General features: G+C 30.7%; 1 non-coding gene across 1 annotated transcript; it reads right to left on the minus strand.

Annotated features, from left to right (window-relative positions):
- Nucleotides 1–7,111: 7,111 nt before the first annotated feature.
- On the minus strand, nt 7,112–7,183 carry Trnaw-cca (transfer RNA tryptophan (anticodon CCA)). Its single transcript has one exon. It is a non-coding gene; the product is annotated as a tRNA-Trp (tRNA).
- Nucleotides 7,184–10,946: the final 3,763 nt, after the last annotated feature.

Below are 10,946 nucleotides of genomic sequence, written 5' to 3' on the forward strand. Positions count from 1 at the left end.
AATTTTTTACGAGTAAAATATAAAGATATTGGTGATTTAAAAACAAATAATAGTGAACTTAAAAACTGTCGATAGTAGATGTTTCATGTCCCCACCAACAATCTTTAAAACAAAATTACTTCCAATTAAAATTAAGTTCAAACTTGATCTATAGTAACTCTCGGTTTATCTTTTAAGACTTCCATTTAGAACTTGAGAATTACTTAATCCTTAAATCATTTCTATAGAACTAAGTCTTAAGCAGTTTTAACTTCTAGAACGTTAAGATCTCGGCTGAATGAAACTAAATTTAAACGTGCTTTTGTTGTAAAACAATATTTTCGGAAACATTTCTTCAGATGCACATATTTTTTCCATAAATCTGAAAAAATCAACCAATATCGAAACGAACAGTATTAAAGAGAGAACCTATTGAAACATTGACCATATGAGATTAAGTGTGATTAGTCTAAAGTTCATTTGGTGTTGACTAAAGGGTCATATTTATTGCGATAATAGGTGCGTTTTTTTGGTAAAAAATATCGTACTTCAGATAAAAGTAGTAGTAGTTTCCAACAGCGGATATAACTTTAACGTTTGCTCAAGTCTTCAATACTAATGTTGGTACAATTTATAATTCTTGGGTGTATCGATAGTATGTTCGTAGAGTTTTATAATGTTGAGAATACATGTTTTATATGTTACTTCACGACGCGACAGAATTAAATTATTGCCGAGAGCGTTTATATAAGAAAAACGATGCATTTTGTATCGCGTTGGGTGGCATAGAAAGCTGTGTAATTTCCTCTAAGCCAACGCGTTTTTGAAGTACCAAAGTAAGGTCACTTAGCAGTCTAATTTCAAAAACCCATACTTTCTTGAATGCTCGCACACTAACTTGACAAAATTGCATGTTTTGCAATTTGTTTACATTTCTACAAAATGCTATGGTGGCTCCGTATTTACTGTGGTGCGACTACCTTCCAGAATAAAAGCTAAAAAGTGGTTTTTGCAAGTATTTAAAAGAATTTTTTTTTTTGCAGTTTTGTAATAAATTATTTTGACAAATGTTTAATTGTATCAACGTTAAAATATAAAAACCGAACTATAAGGCGCCAGTTTTAGATAACATTGGAATTTTGACATATCATTAAAAATGTTTGTTATTGAAAAAATATTCCTGATTGAAATCCACCGAAATTTGTTTGCTTACAGAAACCTGTCATTGGAATTGTGTGAAATTGGAACACAAATCAGTGGAACGCTTCGTTTCACTTTTGAACATAAAAGTATCAGCTGTTCAGAAAAAATGAGTTTGGTTGAGAGTTGTAAGTCACTAGGGCCTTGTTCACAACGGACTGTTGCGCCACCCAATTTAATTTTTAATTTAATTTAAACACCGAACAAAACGCTTGAAAAATATGTAGCTTTGAATTTAAAACCAATGAATGTGGGTTATTAAAATCACGGGAACGAAATGCACTGAAGTGTCAACTTACTACTCATTGGGCACAATTTTCAACATTTTTGGAGTACTTTTCAGGAAAACCTTTTCCATTTTCCAATTTGATGATGAAAAAAACGTCTGTCGTTTTTCTAAACCAACGTCTAGCGTAATTTTCAAAAGCCATCACTATTTGTGACAAAATTTTTAGGTTAAACCATTCAAATATATTTCTATCCACAAATAATTGAGAATTAATTTCAAATTCAGAGGGAAACTTAAATACTCATTTTTAGATTAGCAGAAATCACGGGAACTAGGGCCACTTTACTAAAGTATTTCTGTCGATTAAGTTCACATGGACTTAATTACCTGCAACAAATCAATGTACAATCATAATTTTTACTATTTTTTCCAGATGCAGTTTTTAATAAGAAATATATACTTATTGCATTTTGTAGGTCTTTTGAAAAAACGAAACATCCTGCTCACCCGAGTTCTAATATTCTATAAACTCATATCAAAATTATATTTCACAATAACACTTAAGAATTTGTCAAAGGAAAGAGTTAGTTAGTTAGTTAGTTTGAGTTAGAACTCAAACGCGTAGTTTTATTAAAGTTGCAAAATTTGTAGTTATTCGAAACTGCTATGTTATGTTTCTTGGGAAATAAGTATAGATATTTTTAAACTATCAAGAATCCATACAACTGCCATACCTATTCTAAAATATAATGCTCTGTGTGTCAGAAAACAACCACATCCGTTTTTATTACTACATATACCGACTTAAATATAAACAAGTAAGTACCTACATAAACATCAAAAGTCTACAAACGGTGCAAACTTTTCAAAAATAAAAATGACTGCATTTACTTAGCCTCGCACCCGTTTTGAAAAAAAAAAAAACAAACATTATCTATTTCCTTTCACCTACTCGTATACCCAAAAAATACAAAGAAAAAACACTCAAATTCACAAAGTATCCTTTTATACTCCTATGGTTTGGTTATACATAAAACTAATGTTCTTTCAAAAAACCAAAAAATAAAAATGAAGAACCAAAACAAAGCATTAAAAAAAAAAAGGAGAATCAAACTTGTTGCACACGGTCTGCGAACAAATTTTGTTGTTTTTGTTTGCCTTTTTTTGCCTTTTGGTGCATTTTAAGATTCAAAAAAATATAAGAAATCCTTATAAAATATATTGTGATTTTTCACCACCGCATCAGGAAAGGCACTGAACCTTGCATCCGGTTTTTCTAGATTTCTATACTTACTATGGATTGAATATATTGCATTGATGTGGTGTTTTTGGGTGTGTGTGTGTGTGTCACTTATGTACAAACATAAAACATCAAAATACCCCTCCTATTCAAAAATCTTAAGTCCAAACCAGTAGAAAGAATATAGAAACACACAAAAAAGACTATGGCGAGCAACTTCTATACACAACATACAAAGCTAATCTAATGAATTGGTTTCAAGTCAGGGTTGTTAAATTTTGTTGTTTGATTTTGTGAATAAAGGGGTTTTCTTTCGTCAATCACAAGTGTTTTTGGTAAAATGTACATTTTATCTCAAAATTTATAAAAAGTAGTTTATTACTTTTTTTTTCTAAATTTGTTTTATTTTGTTCTTCTAAAATGAAAGTTGATGCAAGTACCTTAAAAATGCATAACAACACTGATGAGATCATTTCATCTAAAGCTATGCACTTTTCAAACGAGAGAAGAAGATTTTGCTTTAAGAGGTTACTAAATAAATTAATAAAAACCTTCAAAAATACCAATTTATAACAGTTTCGTTCATAAAAAAACATTTTACGACCCTGACATGTTGAAAACATTTTGTTTTTCCTTAACAGTCTCTTCAAAAAGTTAAAAAATCAACTAGAAGAATGAATGAAAAAAACTCCAAACTATAAACTATCGTCAAATTGTAAAACTTTCAAAAAAAAATTATTTGAAAGCATCTTGTATGATATTTTAAGTTTTCATTGCAAACCTTATAAGTCTATAAATACCAATCTTGTGCAATTTGGTTGCTTAACGCTCTCAGCGCTTGAAAAAGAAAACGATATTCACGTTAAATTCACTGACTTAAGCAAAGTCTGTCACAAAATTTACACTTTGAGCTTTCCACTCCTGGATTTTGTTTTTCCTTAACAGTCTCTTCAAAAAGTTTAAAATCAAGACAATCTTCGACTACAAAAAACTAACTGCCTGACGAAGAAAAAGCAAAAAGTAAAACAAATCATGAAGGAAAATATTATAATTTTTAAAAATAAGCGCATGTTGTCATTAGAGAAGTAGCATTTTTAGTTTTGGTTTCATTACTCACATTATGAAAGATGAACTGGAACACAAAAACCAAATAATTTTAATAAAAAAAAACCATAAAGCCAATATCATCATAAAACCTTGTATTCCCAAAATTTGATTTTTTTCTATATTCATCTGAAACTCGAGTTCAATTCCCATATCTGGGCATATTACCCACTTGAGTCTCTTGGACAGAATTCAGAAGAGTGACCTAAAAATGATAGGTAACCGTTGCCTAACTGAAACTTTTGTATCTCTCGAACACCGTGTCGTTAGGTTTCATGCCTGGTCTTTATTTAATCGCTACTTTCATAAACAATGCTCTAATTCCTCCCCTCAAAGTATTCAAGCGCAATACCCGTTCTTCTAGGAATGCTCTTCAGTTTACTCTTGAGCCTAATTTCGGACGTACAGATATTCTTACTTTATTCGCACTAAACAACCAGGTTTAATATGTTCCACTGATTACAAAGTGACATTCAAAACCAACGTTCATAGGTATCTCCTTTTTTATCCTATCTCTCTTCCTAATTGCTCGCACTGTGTTTTAACATTTTAAAAGTGTTCATATCCCCTTGAGTTCGCAAATAATATGCAAAAAATTTAATATTCCAAAGACACAATGTGAGCATTAGGAAAAGAGGGAAGGGTTGGGTAGGAGGTGTCGGTGAACATTGGTTTTAAATTTCTGAAAATTGCAATGACAGGGAAAGATAGAGCGTGGCAAGGTGTTCTACATTCGCGTAGTACGGCTAAAAAAAGAATCTCTGCACTTCATAGTACGGCCGAAGTTGGGATCAAGGGTAAACAGATGGGCATTCCTAGAAGCGCGGGTATTACGGTTAAATTGTTTAAGGAGATCAATGCAACTGGCTACTTCACTTGATCATAGTCCGTTAAAATAACGGGAAAAAATTTTGAGTTTTGTCAAAAAGAAATGTTTTTATTGTTTACGAAAAGTCTTAATTTTTTTTCATGCGTTAACTTAAAGGAGCTTAAAATCAAAAAAGTACGTATACGCCTCAGTGTACACATTTTATTTTAGAAATGTAACTGAATTTGAATTTTCTTGCATGAAATATGGACATTCTATGTAAAAACTTACTTTTAAGAACTTTAATAAAGAATGGACAAAAAATTGTATCAAGGAGTTGCCTTTTAGGTCTGTTAAACTTTAAATGATCTACGAGCTATCTCCATAAGATGTTTGCTAACTCTTTCAAACAATCCCTTACCGATGACTTTGTTGTACCAGATTCTGCATATTTTTAATATCTGCCTAATTTTTTTTTCGGTGTATTACTTCCTTGAACAATGGAGTTATAAGTTTAATAATTAAATGATTAATGAATTCTCACTTGGAAGTGATAGCCTACCTAATAATATTATTTGTGGAAAGCATCTAAACGCCAAACTACCATCGAATTGTAAAACTTTCAAATATTCCGAAATTATTTGAAAGCAACTTGTACGATATTTTAAGTTTTCATTACAAAATTATTAGAAATTTAAGTCTAAAACTACCAATCTTGTACAATTTGATTATTTTACGCTCTCAGCGCTTTAAAAAGAAAACAATGTGGCGTAATCTTCACCGACTTTAGCAAAGTCTTTTACAAAATATACCACATATTTATACTTTGAGCTTTCCACTGTTTGATTTCAACTGATTAAGTTCCAACGAACTTCTTCAGTATATACAATGTTAGCGTCAGATGCGATCTTTGTTGCTATTACCGCTGGGGTACCACAAGGCAGGCACTTAGGCCCTCTCCTTTTTATCCTCTTCAATCTTGATATGGAGTTTATTTCCAAATATTCTCATATCTCATTTTACGCTGCCAACACACAATTTTTCAAATCATTTAGGTCGAACTATGATTGGTACCATTTTTTCGCTAGACCTTGACAGTTTCTCAGTCTGGTGTAATAACAACAGCTTAAATCTAAATATGATACAAATGTCAGTCATTTACTTTTTCACGAATGCGAATGAACACTTCACTTTAAATTAAATTTGTAATCACACAAAAGTAAAAGTTTTTGTTTCTTTAGTCTTAGAATATTCAACAACGTAGTTTTATTAGACTTTGAGTGAGGAGTAAAATAACTGCTGCCAAACTTTTGAAAACGTTTCAAAAGCTCTTCGGTGAGAACAAATTGCTTCAAGGAGGTCAATAAAACCTGAAGCCGATGATCAACATCATCAATGATGCCTATGAGTCAGGGAATCAGTCCGTAAAAATCTTCAATTTACAGCCCAGAACAATATAAAAAACCATTTTGAGATAATGTCTGCCGTTGTATACTTTCTTATTTTTAAGCCTAGACAGAAAATGTTATTGATAAAAACTATTTAGAATTTAATTATCTGCAATTTTGACCATACAATTTTAAGTCTGAGTTTGCAGACTTTTCGACTTATTACAAAAAAAAGGAATATTAAGTTGTTTTTGAGTAATTTAAAACAATAACTTTAAAAAGGCTTATTTTTTTATTTCATTTCCGACATATGGTAAGCATTCCATTCGCAAGAAAATTTCAAGAGACGATATTCTATTTCCAAATCAAGATTTCAAGATAATTCTCGTTACGCATTTTTGTTTTTGTTTTTCATTTCATTTTCACCAAAAATAGATGTAGTCTCCATTAAAATAATTTGGTCACAAATCAAAAATTAGAATTTTTCAAAAATGGCCCGACAGATTTTTATAAAACCCTCTCATGAATTTGTTTCCTAACTTGAATATTAAAAAAAAATGTCTGCATTGCCCCATAAGAGTATTTATAGCGGTACTCTACAATAGCTAAGGAACCGATTTAAATAATTCATATTTTTTTCTAAACAAGCTCTTATAATGTATATTTAATATTTGATGATCAAAAATGTCTAACTTTTATTGTGAATTTTCAAAAATATTGTTTTTTTTTCAAAATTTGATATTTCAAAAACAGTTTCCAATAATCTCGCTTCTGGTGCAGCGGTCATCTTTATACACTTGAAAAGTTAAAAACACACCATTTCAAAAAATGGAACAAAATTCTTAACATTCACTATAAAAATAGTCAAAATTTACAGTTCGCAATTCAAATTCTTCGTGCATTTTAGCACCTTCAGACTCTTTTCTTTGTCAATGATTCACAATAGATTCAGGACCTTAAAGATGGAAGTCGTCGAGGACATACAGACGCATGTGTGTAAATTGGTCATAGAAACAACTTAATAAAAATTCGGTTTTCAATATAGAAAAGAAACCTGTAGTGAAAAACCCTACATTAAACTAAAATTGAATTAAGATGCAAAAATGTTGAACATTCTATTTACAAAATGAAAGTCTTTTAGATAATGTTTTAGAAAATCTTATTGACCCCGACGTGATTTGAACACGCAACCTTCTGATCTGGAGTCAGACGCGCTACCGTTGCGCCACGGAGTCGATAAAGTTTATAATGTTAATTAATAACGACACAAGGTATTTTGCATTTTTATAGAGACTAATAAAAGTATCCTGCCTAACCTTCTCAAAAGAAAAACTTAAAGAAAACTGAAATAATTTTATATATTTTAAAGATAAGGACATATTTTACTTAATATTTTTTACCTAATTCACAAAGCTTTTAATATTAGACTTCTTAAGTTTTATTTAAAAAATACAAATTTAAGGTAGTTGCAAGAAAAGTATTATAAGAAAGTTGTGGTATTTACAGCTCAGCTTTGAAAACATACTTTTGGTTATTTTCAAGGCCGAAATATAGGTCAAATGGGTTCGAAGTTTATTAACACCTTAAATATATAACTTTTTGTAAATACTAATAAAAACACCGTGTAAATTTATCAGTCATTTTATCTACATTACTTTCTAAAAATAAAATTTGACAAATTCGTGACAAAACTTCCCTTGAACTGTTGTACCTTATCTTCTCTTACATACTCTCACTCCTGCCAATCATATTAGGTACTCGTATATCATTATTTTATATCATTTAATAAAAAAAAAAAAAACAGATAGTAGACAGGTAAACCCAATCAGTTACAAAAGCTATATTGATTTGAAATACCTTCCCATGTATTTAAACATTGATAAGTAATAAAGTATAGACGAATATTTTTAGTAACTTATATCTTACTTATCAGTCAAAAAATATTTAACAAAAGGTACTTGAAGTAACTTGCATTCAAAATATGACAAAAAAACAATAGTCACCCCCTCCCCCATCCCTTCTAAGTGAAGATTGAATTTCAAAATATTTCGTAAGGTTCTTTGTTTCGACACACAAAAAAAAACTCCAACTCGTCTACTAAAACCATTTGTTGGTTTGAATTTGTTCACCTAACCTTTTGGAGTATAGAAAGATCGAAGAACTGACTGTTGGTTGAATGACCGATATTTTTTTTTAAATTTCAGGAACCAACAAAATATCTCATATCGCCTGATGCACGTTCAGTTCACACTCGTAAAATCGGTCACCCGCAGTCCGCATTCGCGCAATATCCAACGCGACCTACGACACCTCATTTTAGGCACCGATATATTTTGTTTTTTCTTTTAATTGTATGAATTTTGATGATAATGGTAACAATAATTCAACATCATCAAACCTGCCATGCCATGCCGCCAGAAACAACTAACCCCCATACTTACATATGTACGACCAATATGGTTTGGTTTGGTTAGAAAGGCCTTGATCAAAAATACGTTTGTTTTGAAAGTTCAAAGACCCCCTAATAAACAAACAGATAGAGAGAACGAGAGAAAAACAAAACGCTGCACTGTGCTACTGGGAGGGTTGTGCGGGACAAATTTAATAAACACAGTTCAATGCGTCACAATGAACCCTGTTATGGGGCTTTCAACGTTGTCGGTTGTCGGTCGATTGCATGTGGAATACATTCTAATGACAAACTCTTGACAAAAATACTAAACAAGATGGCAGAGCAAAGCTTCTATACCCTGTATAGCCTATACCCTATACCCCCCTACCTACCTACCTACAATCTGCAAAGATCACTGACTTCTCCTCCTCGTTCTTGATCGCAACTTTTGTGTTTGATAGCAAACAAACACATTGCAATTTTTGTTTTTGAAATTTGTAATTTTCTGTGGCATTCTTTTTTTTTGACTAATCATGACAAATATGTCGGTTCTGTTGGTTATCGGCTTTTGAAAGATATTTCTTTATTTTGTTGTGAGTTGTTCGTTGTGGGGCAGTAAGAAGTTGCTTCTACGCCCCGATCCAACAAAAGCATTTTTTCATCAGTTTAGTTTGAAATTCCTTCAAAAGCTTTTTCTCTCCTACTGCGCTCTAAAGATCAATGATTAATCACACACCTGTATCTTAAGTTTGAAAAAAAAAACATCGTGTTCTTTTGAATTTTGTTTGAGGGGGTGAGGGTTTTGAAAAATGATCTTTGTGTATTTACATGATGCTGTCTGTCCATAGAAATACCATGAGTCAGAAGATTGTATTTTCTAAAGTTTTGTACATATTTTTTGCTGGGACCGTTGTTCATGTTCAGTTCAGGTCATCTTTTATATGGTCATTAGCTTTCGTACGATATTTGTATTATTACCTAATATACTACAAAAGGGATACATTTTTGCAAAGTCATTCGAAAGATGCTAATTCAAAGAAATTTGAGTAAGACAAAGTTGAATGAGGTGTACGAATCAATTAATTCATTTTTTATTTCTTTAGAAGTGTTGTAAAATCGATTTAACACAAAATTTTATATGATTCATTAAGTTATACTAACATTTTTAATTTTAATAGAGTTACTAATTTTATAGAAGGTCATTGATCGAATTTCATGTTTTTTTGTAATATTCGAGTAAGGTTAACAAAAACGCAGTAAATAAATATGTAGTGTTTTATTTTTCTAAGGAAAAGATGGTTTTTCATTTTTTTAAACTATAATTGTAATTATTAACAATGTTATGCAAAATAATGTACAATTTTCAGGACTTTAATTTACATACAAAACAAGACTTGTTAACTTCCCACAAAAAGTTATTGTAATCGGTCCGATTTGTGAAATTGAAAATTTTGACATTTCTCGACGTTTCAAAGTCCCGAAAGTCGAAATAAATTATTTTTCGAGAGATTTATGTGCGTGCGTGTGTTCGTACGTTCGCGAAGTTTTTTCTCGTCGTCCATAGCTCAAGAACCAGTAAACATATCGTCTTCCAATAAATTTGTATAAAGATAATAATGCAGAAAGATGCAGAAAGGACTTTCAACAAAATTGTGTGGATGGTGACAATTTTATCTAGCCCAAAATATCGCACGAACCAATAACACTAGGAAATAACTAATTATATCTTATAAGAAATATTGTTTTCAACATTTGGTAACATTTTTAGAAAAGTCGAATTGACAAAAAACATTACTAAAAGTTAGAAAAAATTTACTTTCGACTCAAATATATTTTCAAAAATTATAAATATTGGCTTCAAACTAATTTTATCTCACAAAAAGTATTATTGTCGACATTTAGTAAATTTTTATAAAAATCCAACAGTTCGCTTTTTCATAAAAAAATAAAATCTAAAAAAATGGTCCGCAAATTTAGTAAAAATTGATGTTCGGTTCTCGTTATCTAGTGAATACAAAAAAAAAGACAGATACTTAAAATTAACTTCTCATTGATCCAATTTGTATTTGCTTGTATAAGAAATAATAACTTTTAAGAAATACTACTTAAATTGGTCAAAATTAATTTTCGACCAAAAATGTCGTTAACAAAAATAGGAAATATTTTGTTGATAATTTTTAGTTTTTTTTTTTAAATAATTCAAAAGACAACCTTTTTGACATAATACGAACACACCTACATAGTGATGGGTTGCATTCCACACTGTTTTGCTATATTTTTGTTTCAATATCACAAGTTGTTGAGCTATTTTCTCAATAAAAGGTTTATATGGATTGTATAGTCAATGTGTCTTGGGAGTATAAAAAAAAACCAAAGCTAAAACTTGGATTTTTAAGACAAAGCTAAGTTTTGTGTGATTGAAAACAAGCGTTAGTTAGAAAATAAAACCCCTTGGCTTGTTACAAATTGTGTGATTAATAATTAGTTTAAGCAAAAATATTAAAGTTTAATCTCCAAAAAAAATCAAGACTCCTGAACCTCTAACTAAAAGGTTTTGATTAATTCTTGTTTTAAGATTTCTCTTCAGTTGAAGTGTGAATACCACC

This window comes from Eupeodes corollae, chromosome 2 (assembly GCF_945859685.1).
Source record: "Eupeodes corollae chromosome 2, idEupCoro1.1, whole genome shotgun sequence".
NCBI classification, from domain to species: domain Eukaryota; kingdom Metazoa; phylum Arthropoda; class Insecta; order Diptera; family Syrphidae; genus Eupeodes; species Eupeodes corollae.